Raw genomic sequence first — 16,909 nt, forward strand, 5'->3', positions numbered from 1 at the left:
CAATAGCATCTGGTGTCTAGAGAAGAAAGATCCCAGCAGAAGGAATTTTCTACTTTAGTGATGGGCAATAGCTATGACCTTAAGCTGCATTCTCATCCATGTGGCCACCAGTAAAATAATTTCCATCTCTTTCATTGCATGAGATGTGAATATTTAATCAGGTGAAAGCACTGAATAATAAGGCACAACACTTGGGTTGTTGTCTTCCTCCTGAAGACTCTAACCACAGGATGCTAAAGTCTAAGTATCCCATCCTTCATTCATGAAATGAGAGTTAAATACATCAGCATCTTCACAGAGTGATGGTATGGGAAATAACAAGTTTATGTGAAAGTTAAGAAAATGTAAGCGCGATCACCACGTTGTTATAAATAAAGCTTCTTCCTTCCCTTATTTCTGAGGAAATTGGCTGTAGCGTCATTTTACTTAAATTAAAAATTTGTTCCCCAGACTTATGGTTGCCCAGAAGGGGCAGGGTTGGGGAAGGGATGAAGTGGGAGGTGGGGTTAGCAGATGCAAACTATTATACGCAGAATGGATAAACAACAAGGTCTTGTTCTATTGCACAGAGAACAATATTCAATATCCCAGGATAATCCAAGATGGAAAACAATATGCATGTATATGTATAATTGAAACATTTTGCTGTTACAGCAGATATGGTGGGAATTAACAGAAATGAACACAACAGTGTAAATCAACTATACTTCAGTAAAAGAAAAAATTGGGAAAGAGAAAAAAAAACACGTTTTTAGGTACCCATTGCTCTGGCAGTTGCTAGCAAGTCCGCAGTAAGTGTTGCTGAACGGAGCTAAGTGTCAGGGTCCTGTGACCTGTAAGACTTTTCAGACACACACAAGAACACTGAGGCTGCTCCGATCAGTTTCTCCCAAAGCACAGGTTTAACTTAGGTGCAACTGGCGATAAGGGCAAACAGGAGCTTTAATTTTATCATCATCTGAACTCTTTCTGCAGGTACATAAATTCATGGCAGTATCATTAGGACCCAATAAGAGAAAACTGCACTTCCTGATGTGGAAGGGTGCAGACCTCAGTCACAAGACTGATAGGATGCTGGTATCCCTCTTATCTCATGAATTCAAAGAAATCACTCTTGTAGCCAAAGTACTTCTCCATATAAAAGCCATACACCGAAGCCATTTCATAATGCAACGCTCAATGCTATTCAGAAAAGGTTGAGGCTTCATTGAAAAATAAGGAATTCGCTCCTTCTACTTCCCAAGTCTGATACCTTAACCACAGCCTCTGTTTTCCATATGTGTCATGTTATAGCTAAATCATGTTGGTGTGGACATAACGGAAGTGTAATTGAATTAACTTCCCAAAAGAAACCTGATCTCAAGCAGAATGATCACTTTTGTAGTACAATATAGAGCTTATCTTTCCAAATAAATGGGGAAAAAATAAAGCTGTACATTTTTTCCATTAATGTTGCTTTGCCCCACTGCCCCTCCCCCCCACCAACACACACACACACCATCATCTCCTGTCACCAAAGCCCAGGAATAGCATTAAAATCAGCTCAAATTCCAGGTACAGAACACTATAAATAGCCTATCTTCAAGCCCTTGTTTAGAATGCAAATAAAACCTCTATGGATACAATTTTAAATAGGAATTGCTTATACATTTTGTATGCGTCTTACTTAAAAAGCTTTCCTTTTATGGGGAAAGTTATTTCTGTTGCACACGTTTTGAACACACCTCAGTCTTTTAGACAACAGATTAAAATCTAGTCTTTCCAGTGAAAACATTGATGACCTGGTTTGCACATTCTGCCATCTTCATGTTTGACTCACAAACTGTCATCAGTGTCTTTTCGCCATCAGAATCTTCTGTGCTCCAGCCACAGGACAGAATTTCTAATGAATGTGCTGTTTACTTTCCAAATGTGTTGGGCTCTGTGTGCTGGAATACTCTGTTAGTTTGGCTTAGATGTTTATTTGAATCAATGAAAGAAAACCAAATAATTGGCATATTAGCGTTTTTCAAAACAGCTGAAATTAAAATTCGGATCTGGATGTTGGTGATTAAGCGATGCTGTTTGGACAGCTTGTCTGAATGCCTTCATACTGTTGGTTTTTTTTTTTTTTAAAAAAAAAAAACTATTTGCTTCATTTGTCACATAAGTTTCAGCATTTTCTGAAGCCCTGTTCTGCCCACAGTCAGTCAGTCCAGTCGCTCAGTTGTGTCCAACTCTTTGCGATCCCATGGACTGCAGCACACCAGGCTTCCCTGCCCATTCACCAACCACTCACTGAATTGGCTGGTTACTATGTTTTAGGCACTGTGCGAGACAGTGTGTGTGGTCTGTAAGTCTGGATTATATTCACATTTTAATTAAAGGAAACTGGCTTAGAGAAGTTATGTGTCACACAAGATCTACTCCTTTAAAAACCTATATAAATTTATCCTTGGACTTTATATAGAAACTAAAGAAATCAAAGCAGCCTTTGATGCTAGCTTGTGCAAACAGAAACTCTTGTCTTGTTTCTTGATAACAATGCTCAGAGTTGGATGGTGTCTCCGAAGGGCTTACGAGGCTAATGCTGAAGTCCTTCTGTTTTTCCTCATTTCAGTTTCCATTCTGATTGTGATTTAAAAGGAACTGAACACTAATACAGAAAAAAAGTGTATGTCATTAAACACAAGGCCAAAAGACTCAGCAGTAATAAAAGAAATGGACGAGGGTGTGGGGAGCGTCCTGACGTCGGAACGCTGAGAGCAGTGTCTGCCTTGAAGCACTTTGTTGCGGCATAAAGTGCATCCTTTCCAGCTGTGCCTGTTAACTGTTTTCGAAGTCATTTCAGAACAGGTTTTGTGAATGTTCACAAACTCATTCTTTAGTCAAAGTGGTGGATCTTTATGCCATGGGAAGATCTGTGCCCATGGACCTGAGTGGGCCCAGCTTTCACGTGTTTGTGCTGAAACACAGGGTGGGGCAGATACCCTGGAGGGTCAGAGAGCTTTGTGGCCAGTATGCGGAATGTGTGTGTGTGTGTGTGTATTGTGTGTGTATGTGTGTGTGTTTGCTGGGAACATACTAGTACTCAGGCAGCAAACCGCATAACCTCGCTCCAGCCTGTACCTCCTCCCCTACCCTGTGTGCTTACACACACACACACTCACATGCACACACAGATACAGATACATATACATATGGGCACACATACACACACACACAAATACACATGTGTAGACATGTACACAGAGACATATACACACAAATGCACACATAGATACATATATACTCCTACACAGACATACACATGCATAAATATACACACATGCACTCACATACACATCCATGTACACACAGAGATACACATACCTATGGGCACACACAAGCACACAGACACACGGATTGTTTTCTGGGTCTAGGTGCGGGCAGAGGAAGTAGCCTCTCCTTCTTCCATCTCCCCTCCCCATACTCCAGCCACGGCTCACCCAGGCCCTACCCCAGGTGGGAGGACCACTGGTCAGGGTCTGGACGAGGCCCCTGGGCCAGCGTGTTGGACCAGCAGCGAGACAACCCTGGGCAGGCATGAGGAGCCGGGCTCGGGCATCATATAAAGGTGCGAGCCCAGCCCCCAGGTCTCCTCTGGCCCAGACTCCTGGAAACCTGCCCAGATTTTACAGGAATCCATCTGGAGCCACAGAGCCAAGGCTGGTCAGTTAGGAGGCTGTGACCTGACACAGAGCAGGCTGGCGCTTTCCTCCCATGGGAGAGGCGCATCCCCGAGGCCACCTCCCCCAGAGGCACACGGAGCCCCTCGTTTGCAAGAGAGAGGACTGTAGCTTCTGCCCACACCGCTTCCCGGGGAGGCCCCCCACACCCCCTGCCAAGTGTCCAGTTGAACCCAGCTTCTCCAGCGCAGCCACCATCCGGCCTCTCCTGTGACACTGTCCCATACACCAGGGCAGATGGAGGGACGGAGTCTGTGTGTGTGTGTGTGTGTATGTGTGTGCATGCATGTGTGCACATGCACGTGTGCGCAGGCACTGGGGCAGCAAAGGGTGGAATGAGAGGGTGCTCTTCTTGCGGCCATCTCAAGAGAACATTCTGGAAATGCCCCTTTGTCCTCTTCCTCATTATTGTCCTCAAAATTGCAGCCGGTTCCAAACATTCTTTCCCTTATTTTTCAGGATCCTGTTGGGGCAGGACCTGTCCTCGGGGGGCCTATGAAGTTTTTGATTTTCCGTAAGATCTGTGATACCAGGGGCGCCAGGGCAGGCTGACCCTTGCTGACAGTTTGGGACCTCAGTACCCTGTAAAAATCTATTGACAAGACCATTTACATAAATCTATATACTTCAGATGTCACTGACTCAGTGTAACTTTCCTAACATTAAATTATTCTGTTCTCAGCTTTTAAGTGTTTTAGGTACCCCCTACCCCCCAAACAAGTGTACTCTTCTCTTTGTAAGACCAGGGAGTTGGGACAGTTTCTTCAGCTCCTTCTGGAAGGCTGTTTCAATTTGCAAGTTTTCTCCAATATCCACTTGGTTTTATCCACTTTATTTAAGGTTAAACTGAGCTGTCCTGATGTAGCCTGAAGTTAGAAGTTTACTGATGTTTCAGTGCTTAGGCTAAATTCCAAGGTTTCTCATCATCTCATACCACACAATCTGCAACCTTATCTCTCCTCCAAGTAACCAGTTTCTTATTTTCAGAGCAGAGTCTTCCCCATTACCTCTGCTGTGCATTCTGCCCCTTGGGCTCTGGACACACTATTCAAGCCTCTGCTGACCCGTAACTGTTGACCCTAAATACAGGTGTACTCACAGTCAGACTTCCCTCTCCAGTTATTTTTTTAAATGCTTTTTAGCTTTTGCATAGTAAAGGAAACCATAAAACAAGACAAAAAGTCAACCTTCAGAATGGGAAAAAAATATTTGCAAATGAAGCAGCTGACAAGGGATTAATCTCCAAAATATTCAAACAGCTCATGCAGCTCAATAAAAATTAAAAAAAAAAAATGACGCAAGTAACCCAATCAAAACCTGGCCAGAAACCTCAATAGGCTTTTCATACAGATGGCCAAGAGGCACACAGAAAGATGCTCAGTATCACTAATTATTAGAGAAATGCAAATCAAAACTACAATGAGATAACACCTCACACCAGTCAGAATGGCCATCATTAAAAAATCTACAAACAATAAATGTTGGAGAGGGCTTGGAGAAAAGGGGACCCTCCTACACTGTTGGTGGAAACGCAAATTGATACAGCCACTATGAAAAACAATATGGAGTTTTCTTTAAAAAATCCAGTGTTATTTTTTTTTTAATTGCTTGGGGTTCCGATACCAATATGGCAATATTTCCAGCCCAGAAACAACACAGGAAAATGCTTTGTGTGTATATGACTTATAGCAAACCCATATATCTATGTTGCTGGTATATGTCTTTCACTTAATATTTTTTCTGAACTAAACAACAAAAAGTCGAACAAAAATGATCACATTTTTAGCCAAAATCTCTTCTGAGAGATTGTTATCAAGTGAAAATAGACTTGTGGGGAGGTCATGAGAACCACAAAGCAGTATTTCACTCATTCTGAAGACTTCTTCACCTTAGCTGAACAGTAAAGTTGTTTTGGTAATGGTGTTCAGAGTTGTTGTAAAATTGATTGAAAAAAACCTAAACATACTAAATGACTACTCTGGATATTGTTCTTATGTAGAATATCTAAGCATCTAAAATTGTGATTTGGATCCCAGGAATACTACAGACTCATAGTCATTGAGATCCACCATGTGAGATAATCATACTAAGCATATATTTCATTTTTTAAGCATGCATTTCAAATGTTTCATTCTTAATATACCAAAGTGAAAAGGAAATTGCCTTTTCTTCTGATACTGCATAGAAACAGGTAGAATATACACTTTAAAAGTATTTGTTCCTTCTGCCACTCAGAGAAGAGAGAATTGGCATACTGACTAGCTCTAACCCTCAAATCTGTACTTCACTAGCCAAGTGGCTCCCCAAGGAAGCTATTACATTTCATCAAGTTCTGAGTCTTCTTCTGTTTTATAGAGACACTGATATCTCTACAAAGGCCACAGTAGGCTTGGGAATGTCAGTGAGATAAAGTGCTTGAAAGCACCCTGATCATTGTATTCTAACATTTCACTTTCATTCCCACAAACCTTAATGCCATACCTAGAACAGGGGAATCTATATGGACAAGAACTACAGGCTTTTCCTTTCCTTGCCTAATATAAGTTAGTATCAGTGGAAATCAGATGGGTTACAGACAAAAGGTAATTCTCAGTATCTGTTAAGACTCTCCATTGTCACCTACTTTCTCCTTCAATTCTATGGCAGTATCTTATCCCCAGTCTACGTTATTTTTCATCCAGGTTTTCTTTCTCTTTGAAGATCATGGGGCATAGCTTGGCTGGTCTTAGGCACATTTGCCAAGTATCTAATCAGTGTAGCTGATAGCGCTTACTCATCTTGTTGATAAACAGGAGGGAAGAATAGCCGAATTTCCCAGAAACCAAAATGAAAGCGCTCCACTTTCTTCCTCCTTAAACAAAGAAGTGAAGTGAAGTGAAGTCTCTCAGTTGCGTCCGACTCTTTGCAACCCCATGGACTATAGCCTACCACGCTTCTCCATCCATGGGATTTCCCAGGCAAGAGTACTGGAGTGGGGTGCCATTTCCTTCTTAAACAAAAGAGCTAGCCAAAGAAACAGTGTCCTTAGGGAGAGAAGTCACATCATGTCTCATGTGCTTCCTACAACACAACATTATTCTTTTTTTTCTTTAATTTTTACAATATTATGTTGGTTTCTGCCATACAACAATGCAAATCAGTCATTTGTCATTGTTGTTCAGTCTCTCAGTCATGTCCAAATCTTTGCAACCCCATGCACTGCAGCATGTCAGGCTTCCCTGTCCTTCACCATCTTCCAGAGCTTACTCAAACTCATGTCCATTGAGTTGGTGATGCCATCCAACCATCTCATCCTCTGTCGTCCCCTTCTCCTCCTGCCTTCAATCTTTCCCAGCACCAGGGTCTTTATCAGCCATAAATGATATATGTATGAAAGTGAAAGTGTTAGTCACTCAGTCATGCCCAACTCTTTGCCACCCATGGACTGTAGCCCATCAGGCTCCTCTGTCCATGGGATTCTCCAGACAAGAATACTGGAGAGGGCAGCCATTTCCTTCTCCAAGGGATCTTCCTGATCCAGGGGTTAAACCCAAGTCTCTGGCATTGCAGGTAGATTCTTTACTACCTGAGGAAACCCAATATATGTATGTATAATCAGCCATAATTGTACATATAACCCCTCCCTCTTGAGCCCCCCTCTCTTCCCCAATCCCACCCCTCTAGGTCATCACAGAGTGCCAGACTGGACTTCCTGTGTTACACAGCCACCTCTTAGCAGGCATCCGCTTCACACGTGATTTATACAGAATGAAGTAAGTCCGAAAAAGAAGAACAAATGTTGTATATTAACACATATAAATATAATCTGAACAGTTGTTTGATGAATCTATGTGCAGGGAAGGAATGGAGACCTGGGTGTAGAGAATGGGCTTGTGGACACAGTGGGGGAGGGACAGAGTGGGATAAATGGAGAAGGTAGTAGCAATAATGTCATTCCTGACTGAAATGGTATTCTTTTCCATGTTTCAGTCTTAATGATGCCGTGATTAAGGGCCTTGTAGATTTCAATTCACACTGAATACTGTGTTTAACTCACCGAATGTAGATCAGGGAACAGAGGTGCTATTTGAGGGAGAAAATGAAATGAACAAGGAATTCAGTTAACTTCACATGTTTTCCAATAACTTCTGATGATTTCAGAAAAAAAGAATGTATTTTTTTGTTGTTGTAGGGGATGGAAAAGACTCATGTATTTTCATTTAATTTAAATAGCTGACATCTCTACCACCTCTGACTGCACCATCATAGAAAACAGAGAGGCCACCCTCCTTAGCGACATCTGGATGACATACGTGTATTCCTTGGAAAAGGTGCCATCCTTAGAAACTTTTAGTAGAATTCTTGAAATAAATGCATTTTTTTCTGTAAAGTGCAATGGATGCTGAAGACATCACAAAATTGCAGAATGCCATCTTTCTAAATAGTCTAAGGTGATATCCTTCTTTAGAATAAAAAGTGCTGCAGTAAATTATCTTCATGTGAGTGTGAAATCATTGGTCCTATGACTAAAGCTCGTCTGTGTGGGTACATCCTGATTCTGTGTTTTCCTTACAAAAGGAAGTTGATTTACAAAAACATCATGTCAGCATTCACATGTTACACTATCTGAACATGTTCTTGGAGAATGTCCAAAGATTAGTCATGGGAAAAACATCTTTATCTTATTTATTGAAAGCTTATTGTAAAATTTTTGTTTACCAAAGTTGCCATTGTGGCATTTGTATATGTATATATATATATATAATAACATATATGAATGAGGGCTTCCCTGGTGGCTCAGCTGGTAAAGAATCCGCTTGCAATGAGGGAGACCTGGGTTCGATCCCTGGGCCAGGAAGATCCCCTGGAGAAGGGAATGGCAACCCACTCCAGTGTTCTTGCCTGGAGAATCCCAGGGATGGCAGAGCCTGGTGGGCTGCTATCTATGGGGTCGCACAGAGTCGGACACGACTGAAGCGACTTAGCAGCAGCAGCAGCAGTGAGCTGTAACCCACTCCAGTGTTCTTGCCTAGAGAATCCCAGGGACGAGGGAGCCTGGTGGGCTGCCATCTATGGGGTTGCACAGAGTCGGACACGACTGAAGTGACTTGGCAGCAGCAGCAGCAGCAATGAGCTGTAGTGTATATTTCCCCCTAAGGATACAAAAGCTTGAAGAGGGACGTTGGACCTACTTGTGAAGAAGTTCATAAGCAAGTGCAAAAGACAAGGATGAGAACACACTTCAGCCACACTCCTATGTAGGAGTACGAGCAATGTGGTCACGAGTGTAACTTCCACAAGAAGGCTGGCTATTTCCCCAGCCAACGGAAGTGTCCCTTGAGCCGTGTTCTTTCACTGAGCAGTGGAATCTGTTACCTTGCTGTGTGTTTACAGATGGGCCTACTGATTTCAATGGGGAGCAGTCACTCTTTATGTCCTGAACCTTTGAGGTCACAGACAAATGAGGACAGTAAATGGTGAAGTCCCCTGTGTGCAGGTCCAGGTTTCTGTTGGGTTCATTTGGACTCATTCCTGCACTGAAATAGGGAGGAGTCTCCAGGATGGAAAATGATGTCACATGGCCTCAGCCTGCTTGTCTACCTTCCGCTTAGGAAGCTTGGCTTGGGGGTGGGGCCGTGCTTAATACAAACACAGATGAACCCTTCTCCTGGGTCAGAAGCCTGCCCCAAATGCATTTTCCCCTGGGCTTACTTTAGCTCTGTTGTTTTTCTCACAAGCTTCCTGGAAAACAAGATTCTCCAGATGCAGCCACAAGCATGCGCTTCTTAGCAAGAAGCATCGAGTGAAGCGCTCTGGGCTGGTGGAGTTCAGACACCCAGCTCCTTCCTTCCTTGGTGTTGGAGGAGGACAGAGAGCAGGCGACCAACTGCTTCCTTCCTCAGAACTCAAGACTAGCACTGGACAAATAAGTGAACCTCAGGGCCAGAACAGTCTTAAATGGATGTATCAGAAGACCTGTAGGGCTGGCAGGTCCCACTTCCAAGGTTATATCTCCACAGAAAACGAGGCTAGGGCACCATTAGAACCTTCTACATAGCTAATCTATTTATATATGCAGTCAGAAATAAGCTACACAAAATTTAATTGTGATCAGCAAATACTGACCCCCAGTCTGACATGCTTGTCACGTCAAGATACTGCTGTGTTGCTGTTCTTTGAACACGATGCCCCATGTTGCACTGTGTCATGTCTAAGCAGGCCAGTGAGAGCACGAAGGACCCAGTGTCAACTTGCTCCCAAAAATGCGTGATTGAATTAGGGACGAGCCTAACATAGATGACAAATGGCACCTCATGTTTTCGGTTTTCTCCCTTTGTGGGATGGGGCCTATGTCCCTCCCCGTTGACTCTGGTTGGAGATCGTCAGCTTCAACCACAGCTTATGGTGAACGTGAAGCTGCAGTGCTCTTGAAGTGTGGTCTGTGCACCCCGATGTGGTTCTCTCAAGATGCTTGTACATCGAGCTCCACAGAGTCTGGCGTCATGGGCACTCCAGGCGGTACCTCGGCCAAGCTCATAGCCAACAGCACCGAGCCACCCCAACCTCCAGCCCAGGCAGCCTTCGGGGGACAGCAGCTCTGGACAAGGTCCAGCTGCAATGGCATGAGGGGCCCCATGGTCCCAAGTCCTGGCCCGCAAGGTCACCAGGAAAAGTAGCTAAAGGTGGTAGTAACGTGCATACAGCAGCAGAGATGCATATGTACCATCAGATGGATGCACAACCAGGAGCACAGGAAGGGAGCGCCTTGACCCGAGGTGAGTCCAGAGCCCTGGGGAGGCTGCTGGAGCATCCAACTCCTAGATGTCTTTTAAAGGATCCTAGGAATAGGGGATGAGGGGATAAAAGTAAAGGCAGTGGATGAGGTGCTGTTACTAGGAAGTGACAGCCTGACCCAGGTTTAATTCCACAGCCACACATCAGGGTCAGAGTGATTTGTCACATGTGGGGTGGGGAGCTCTCTCTATCCCAAGGGTGACAGTTGGGGAAGCCCACTCCTGAAGGTGTAATAGTAAACTCAGTCACCTCAGTCTTCTGAGATGGCTTGCCTACAGAGGCTCACGACATTCACACAGATGTACCTGTTTCACCATGTGAGCCACACTGCACCCAAGTGAGGAAGCACAGATTAAAAACCAAATTCATCAGTACTGTAAAATAGTCCCCTTTCCCTCGCTCTGTATCTTTGCAGAGCCAGAAGGGGAAACAAAGGAAAGTCTTCTGTTCACTTGTTATATACGAGAAGACTCTCAGGCAGCAGAAGATAAGATGTCACTGTGAAGAAGGTATCAGAGGATCCCCGGGGATGCCTGAAATGTGGACCTAAAGCCATATTCAGAAAGACTGGTGGATTTCACTTCCTCTAGAGTACTGGAGAATGTTCGCGTTCGGAAGCCTGTGATGCTCCTCACGTAGAAAGTGAACTCATGATAGTGTTTTAAGTGCTCCGTGAGTCTAGTTAACGGAACCAAATCAAGTGGGTGGAGTCTGCACAACCATGAAGGGCAGGTGGCCCCCGTCTCCATGCGGGAGCAGCAGGCAGTTCCTGATGTGTCCTGGGGGCAGGAAAATGTCAGGGATGAGACATGACATTAGCCTCCCAGACTGGGAGTCAACTCAACTTAGACCTGAATTCTGGCTTTGAAAGTTACCAGCTATGTGGTTTGGAGATTGACCAAATTTCATTAGTTAAGACCTTGGTTTCCCTCACATACAAAGGAACCACACCAGACAAGGTGAGAATGTCATTTCGTGCCAACAGAGGATGTCTCTACCCAATCCCAGGGAAGCTGTGACTTGATGAACACTGTGGTGTGCACCTTCCAACTGCTCAAAACCTGGAGTGGAGACATAATGATCAGATGGAGGCAGCACAGGCGATGGGTGTGGGAGGACAGACCGGGTGGCCAGCTATGGAAGGAGAAGTCAGGGCCACAGCCAGAAAGGAAAACCTGCCCCCATGCAGCACATGTGGACACAACTATTCTTTTTAGCCCCCCGCACAGTATTTTCTGGCGGTTCCATGTGAATTATGAGAGATAGTGGCAGAGGTAGATATCTTTGGGGGAGTTATTTTGATACACGCTCTAATCCAAGAAGGATGATGAATGGTCACTGAAACGGAACCCAGCATGGTGGATTATGAGTGTTTATGAAATCAACGCCATCTACAAGGAACACACTGACCGCCGGGAAGCACCCAGTGTGAGTTGGGGGAGGAGAGAGCTTAGAGCTTAGTCATGGGTCCAAACCACAGGTAAGCACATCAAAGTCATAAAACAGGTGTCCTAGAGAATCCGTCTTTGGGTTTTGTATCAACCTTGTGCCCATTCTGGAAATGAAGAGCTCAGAAACATTTAGGGCTTAACTAAAAATGGAAAGAAATGTTAGCTCTTATACCTGTAAGTTTTAGATTTAGGGAAAATTTTTTTTTTAATTAATGTCTAAAATATATTTATCATAAAGCACAGAAATAAATGTGAGGAATATGAAGTACTATATCCTATGGAGTAGAATCTCAGCCTGACAGAATTTGGGGGAGGGGTGCCTTCTCACATCCCAACCTAAGTCCCTGTGGATTCTGTTCGGCCCTCCTGAAGTGCCATACTATCTTGGAGGGGAATTATGGCAGGAATGAGCAGTGTTACTATGGTGATATGGGATGTGCGTCAATAAAGCGAACACAAAGCCCTGATGGAGAGGAAGATGGTATTTGGATCCCCTGATAGCCATCTGCACAATGGCCCAGTGACCAGCACCTGAGGACTGCAGCGTTTACCAGCACGACCTCCACGGCCTCGCAGGTACTCAGGGGCCCTTTCGGATCTGCAATTTTCACTCATTCAAAAATGCCCAGGTTGTGTCTGCTGATGGGTCAGTGTGATTGGTTTTTGTCTTTCCTCTCCAGGTGGAAAAATTGATGAGGTTATACTGTACTCTGTTAATTCTCACAAGCATTATTAATAAGTGAGCAATGCTTTTGAAAGTATATAATACATATCTACTAAAAAGGTCCAAACTGATCGCCTTGTGACTCAAATTTCAAAACCGCTTATTTCTACATTAAGGAGTAAAACTTCTTACTGTATTACACATGTAATACGCAACATGGTGACTGTGGTTAACAATACTGCGATGTGTATTTGACAGTTGCTTAGAAAGTAGAGTTTAAGAGCTCTCATCACATGAAAAAAAATTTTTGTAGCTAGGGATGGTGACAGATATTAACTAGACTTAATTGGAGCCATCATTTCACAGTATATACATGTATTGAATTGTAATGTTGTACACATGTAACTAATATATAATAGAGTATATATGCTCATTATATCTCAATTTTTTAAAATTTTAAGCAGGAATAAAAGAAAAACTCCAATTCTCAGAAAAATGTTTAAAGGCCCTGCCTCTTGTAGAATCCAAGAATATGAGGGAAATTTCTCTTTTGTTAACAAGGAGGTTTTTTGTTCTGTAAGTTGTACATTTTACCCAGGACAGACCTCACCAGCCACTTGACCTGCCACCATCTGGGATGCTCCAAGCAGGAGATGTGGTTTAATTAGAAGGTGTGTTGGGGGCCCGGGGAAGCATGATCTTTGGAGGTAGACTGTTCTGGTAGCCACAGCCGACACAACTGGGGAAAGTGTCAGCAGAGAGGGGACTAGTGGAGGATTCTCCAGAGAGAAGAGGTTGGGGAGCCAGGCGGCTTCAGACTAGACTAGCCTAAGGCCCTTCTCCTGACTCCAGGTGAAGACAGCAGGTGTGGGCAGAGGACACAGGTTGGAGATTAAAGTCCTCAAAACATCCTCAGGCTTCCTGATGTTATCAGAACCGTAGCCCTGGAGGCATTTCCAAGGGGGCAGGAGGTTGATCTTCTAAGGGAAAGGTTGCTGAGTGAGTTAGGGAAACACTCCTAACTGCCCAAAGTCCACCCCTCTCTCTTCCACCTGGGGTGCCTCCAAGCAGATGACCCTGCACTATTTTGACTAAACTGATGGCATGGACAACAGCTGGGTGCTGAATGGCATAGCCCTACAGCACACCTAGACTGTGAAACCCAGCTCTCCCTGAAACACAACTTCCCAAGGCACAGCCACCTCCTCACCTTCCCACCCCCCACTCCAGCCCCTGTAGGTCCACTGGCTGTCTGGAGGCTGAGCCTGAACACACAAGCCCTGTAGAAAGATTTTTATTTTTTAAGAGTAAGAATAACAGCAACTCTCTTGCGGAGCCATTCTTCACCCAGTTTAGCATTCTGAGGTTACTCAGATTGGACTGTTCCTTGATGGCTATCCAACATTAGGATTTTCTTACAAAGAATTTCCGATAAAGAGAGCACCTGCTTTAGGGGCTTCCCTTGGCTGCTCTTCCACAGTGGAAATCGACGAGCCCTTCAGGGTGACCATTGAACAGCAGGGACCCCTCCTTCAGAACACCAAATTTAGAACCGCTTCTGGAGTCTAACCAGCTCCAGGCCTGACAATCAAGGATGTCAGCGGATGAGAGTTTAGATGATTGAATCAATTGACCACATGCCAGGAAATGCCATATTTTATTTATTTTTATTATTAAAAATTTCTGTTATTGGAGTATGGTTGTTTTACAATGTGATGCTAGTTTCTGCTGTACAGCAAACTGAGTCAGCTACACATATACATACACCCCTCTTTGTCACCACAGAGCATTGGCCAAAGTTCCCTGTGCTATACAGGAAGTTCTCATTAGTTTTGCCATATTCTAGAACTTAATCTCAAGGCCACTCCTAGACCTGTGAGGATGGCAGCATGTGATCCAACAGCAATGCCGTGGAGAGACACTTGGTGACGAGCACTGATGAACCCCTCTTGAAATGAGATCATTTCCGTGCTTTCCTTGACATATTTGTATTTACACTGAAGCATCAAAAACACATTATATTCGTAGGAATTCAATTTTACTCTTTGAGCAAAGTAAGTTATGTAACTAGCTAAAAGGAATGCAAAAGCAATTTGCAAACATGAAATGGCTTTAAGGAATAAATGTACGATGATGCTATTAAGATTATCATCAAAATTCAATTAAATGTTCACTAGTTTTTAGTTATGAGAAGGAGCACATATACAGAAGTGAAATGCTAGCCAACTGTTAAATAATAATTAGTGGAAGCAACATTTCCTGATTCCACCCTGAAAGTTAGTGAAGCATTTCAAATAAGTTTTATAAAAGCAAATTTAAAACCTACCTGGAGTCTCATTCAGCATACCTTGGGAATATGAACTCCTTTTCACGGATGAAAGTGTAAGCATTTTTCTGTTGTGTGCAAAATGTTTTCCTTATTTTTTTTTACTTCCTGTTGAAATGGCTACTTTCACCCATATATGGCTTCAAACACACAAACCATTTCAGAGCGCCTGTCGAAATTTTTCACTCTTGTCCTAGAGCTAATTTTGGACTTTCAGTCCTAACAATCTCTTCTGGGAACTTTGTCAGTGAAAACAGCATAGTAAGGCACATGTAAATACCATGTTGCATTCTTGAACACAAACCAATGTGTTTTTGTATTTGGTTTATTTGTTTCTGGAACATCTGTTTATAAGTTGCCCATGACAATTGGGAAACACGTTTTCAGCCCTGTGTACAGGAGGACTTTGAAAGCACTTGCAGATTTCAAAGCAAGGCAATATCTTTTCGGTGACGTCAGCTTCCACTCCCTTGTACCGGGAACTCACCGTCCTCGGAACTGAAAGTTAGGAGTGGATGCCAAAGGTCTTTCACCTGTGAGTGTTTTTCCTGTAAGCCCAGTTAACCAGGCATGCAGAGCTGCCAGATCTGGGAGCGAGACAAGACTCTTCAGTTCGTACAAGCCTCAGTGTCAAGGCTAATTCCTCAGTTGTCCCCAGAGCATGGCCACGTAGAGTCTTCACACCTCCTGGCTGGCCCTTGTCCTCTTCGAGTACCTGGGTCCGGCACTCAGAATTAAGCTGAAGATCAACACAAAATACTGTGACCCTTGTGAGCACAGCACATGCTGTCAAGTGCGTGTTACATACGCGCAGCTGGAGCTCGTTGTTGCCGGCCCCTCCACGACTATACAGTCACACACTGAAGTTTTCAGGGACACTCATATCTACAGGCTGTTTCAGTGAGACTAGAGAGCCTTGGTCCTGGGGGCCCAAGAAGCATGTCATTCAGAAAACAAGAGTAGATGAAGGATTTTATGCACGCACACAGAACACACAACACACATACACACAGGTGCACACACACACATACACAGAGGTGCACACGCATGCACACACTGTAGACTGGTCCTCACAGCCCATCCCGTTCCCCCAATTCACAGCACTGGGTAAATCTGACTTCCTCAACTTTCATGAAAATGAAAATGTTCTAAGATGTCTCTTTTGCTTTGAAGTGTTTAAAAACAATTCTGCATGGAAGATCGTGTTCTCGTGCTCTCATTTTTTTTTCCTTCTGGAGGTGACATGTCACCACGTAAACTTGGACAAAGATGTGGACGAACCCTCGGCCACAACAGAGCCTGCCCTTTGGGAGCAAGGCCGTGCCAAAATAGACGGCAAAGGAAAACGAAACCCTGAGTGAACAATACAGGCCCCAAAATAGCAGCAGGGTTGACAACCACAGCAGCAGGAACGTCTGCTCATCGCCTGCCAACAGCTCTGACCCTGGCCTCTCTCCCTGGGAGGGGGGAGGGGGCACAGGGGACATGGGGCCCACCAGCAAGCCAGCTGACAGCACTCTGTTCTGAGCCTCAAATCTGAAACACTGTTAACAGACCTGGGGCGGAACCATCCTTCTGAGGAGCTTTCCAAGGAGAATGAATAAGCTGACTTCCCCAGGGTCACTGGGAGCTAGAAGGAGATAGCCTCTGTCCACAGGACCAGGAGATGCCCTGAGACAAGTCAGAGCATCCCCAGACCATAAGTGAGGGAACTGAGACCAAGGCAAGACTGGCACGCAGTCCCACAGCTAGAAGCTGTCTAGAAACCGTGCATCTATGGTGGGCTGGGAGCCAGGAAAAAAGACATCCCTGACCCTCATCCTTAACTGAAGATGCTGTGCAAATGAAACCATAGTTGAAAAGAAACACTCTAGTATCTCATGGGGACACAGGGCACAGCAAACGCACAGAAGAAGAGCCGTCATACCACAGATGGGGGACGATGCGGTCAGGAAGAGGCAGGAAACTTCCAGGAGGTAAGAGTAGC

The 16,909-nt window shown here is 44.3% G+C and overlaps 1 long non-coding RNA gene across 1 annotated transcript in view; it reads right to left on the reverse strand.

Moving 5' to 3' along the window:
* LOC138990411 (uncharacterized) overlaps positions 1-15,271 on the reverse strand; it is a 39,867-nt gene extending 24,596 nt beyond the window's left edge. Inside the window, exon 1 of the long non-coding RNA XR_011466501.1 lies at positions 14,923-15,271. This is a non-coding gene — a long non-coding RNA (uncharacterized lncRNA). The remainder of the gene's footprint in view (positions 1-14,922) is intronic.
* Positions 15,272-16,909: the final 1,638 nt, after the last annotated feature.

This window comes from Bos mutus, chromosome 13, assembly GCF_027580195.1.
Source record: "Bos mutus isolate GX-2022 chromosome 13, NWIPB_WYAK_1.1, whole genome shotgun sequence".
NCBI classification, from domain to species: domain Eukaryota; kingdom Metazoa; phylum Chordata; class Mammalia; order Artiodactyla; family Bovidae; genus Bos; species Bos mutus.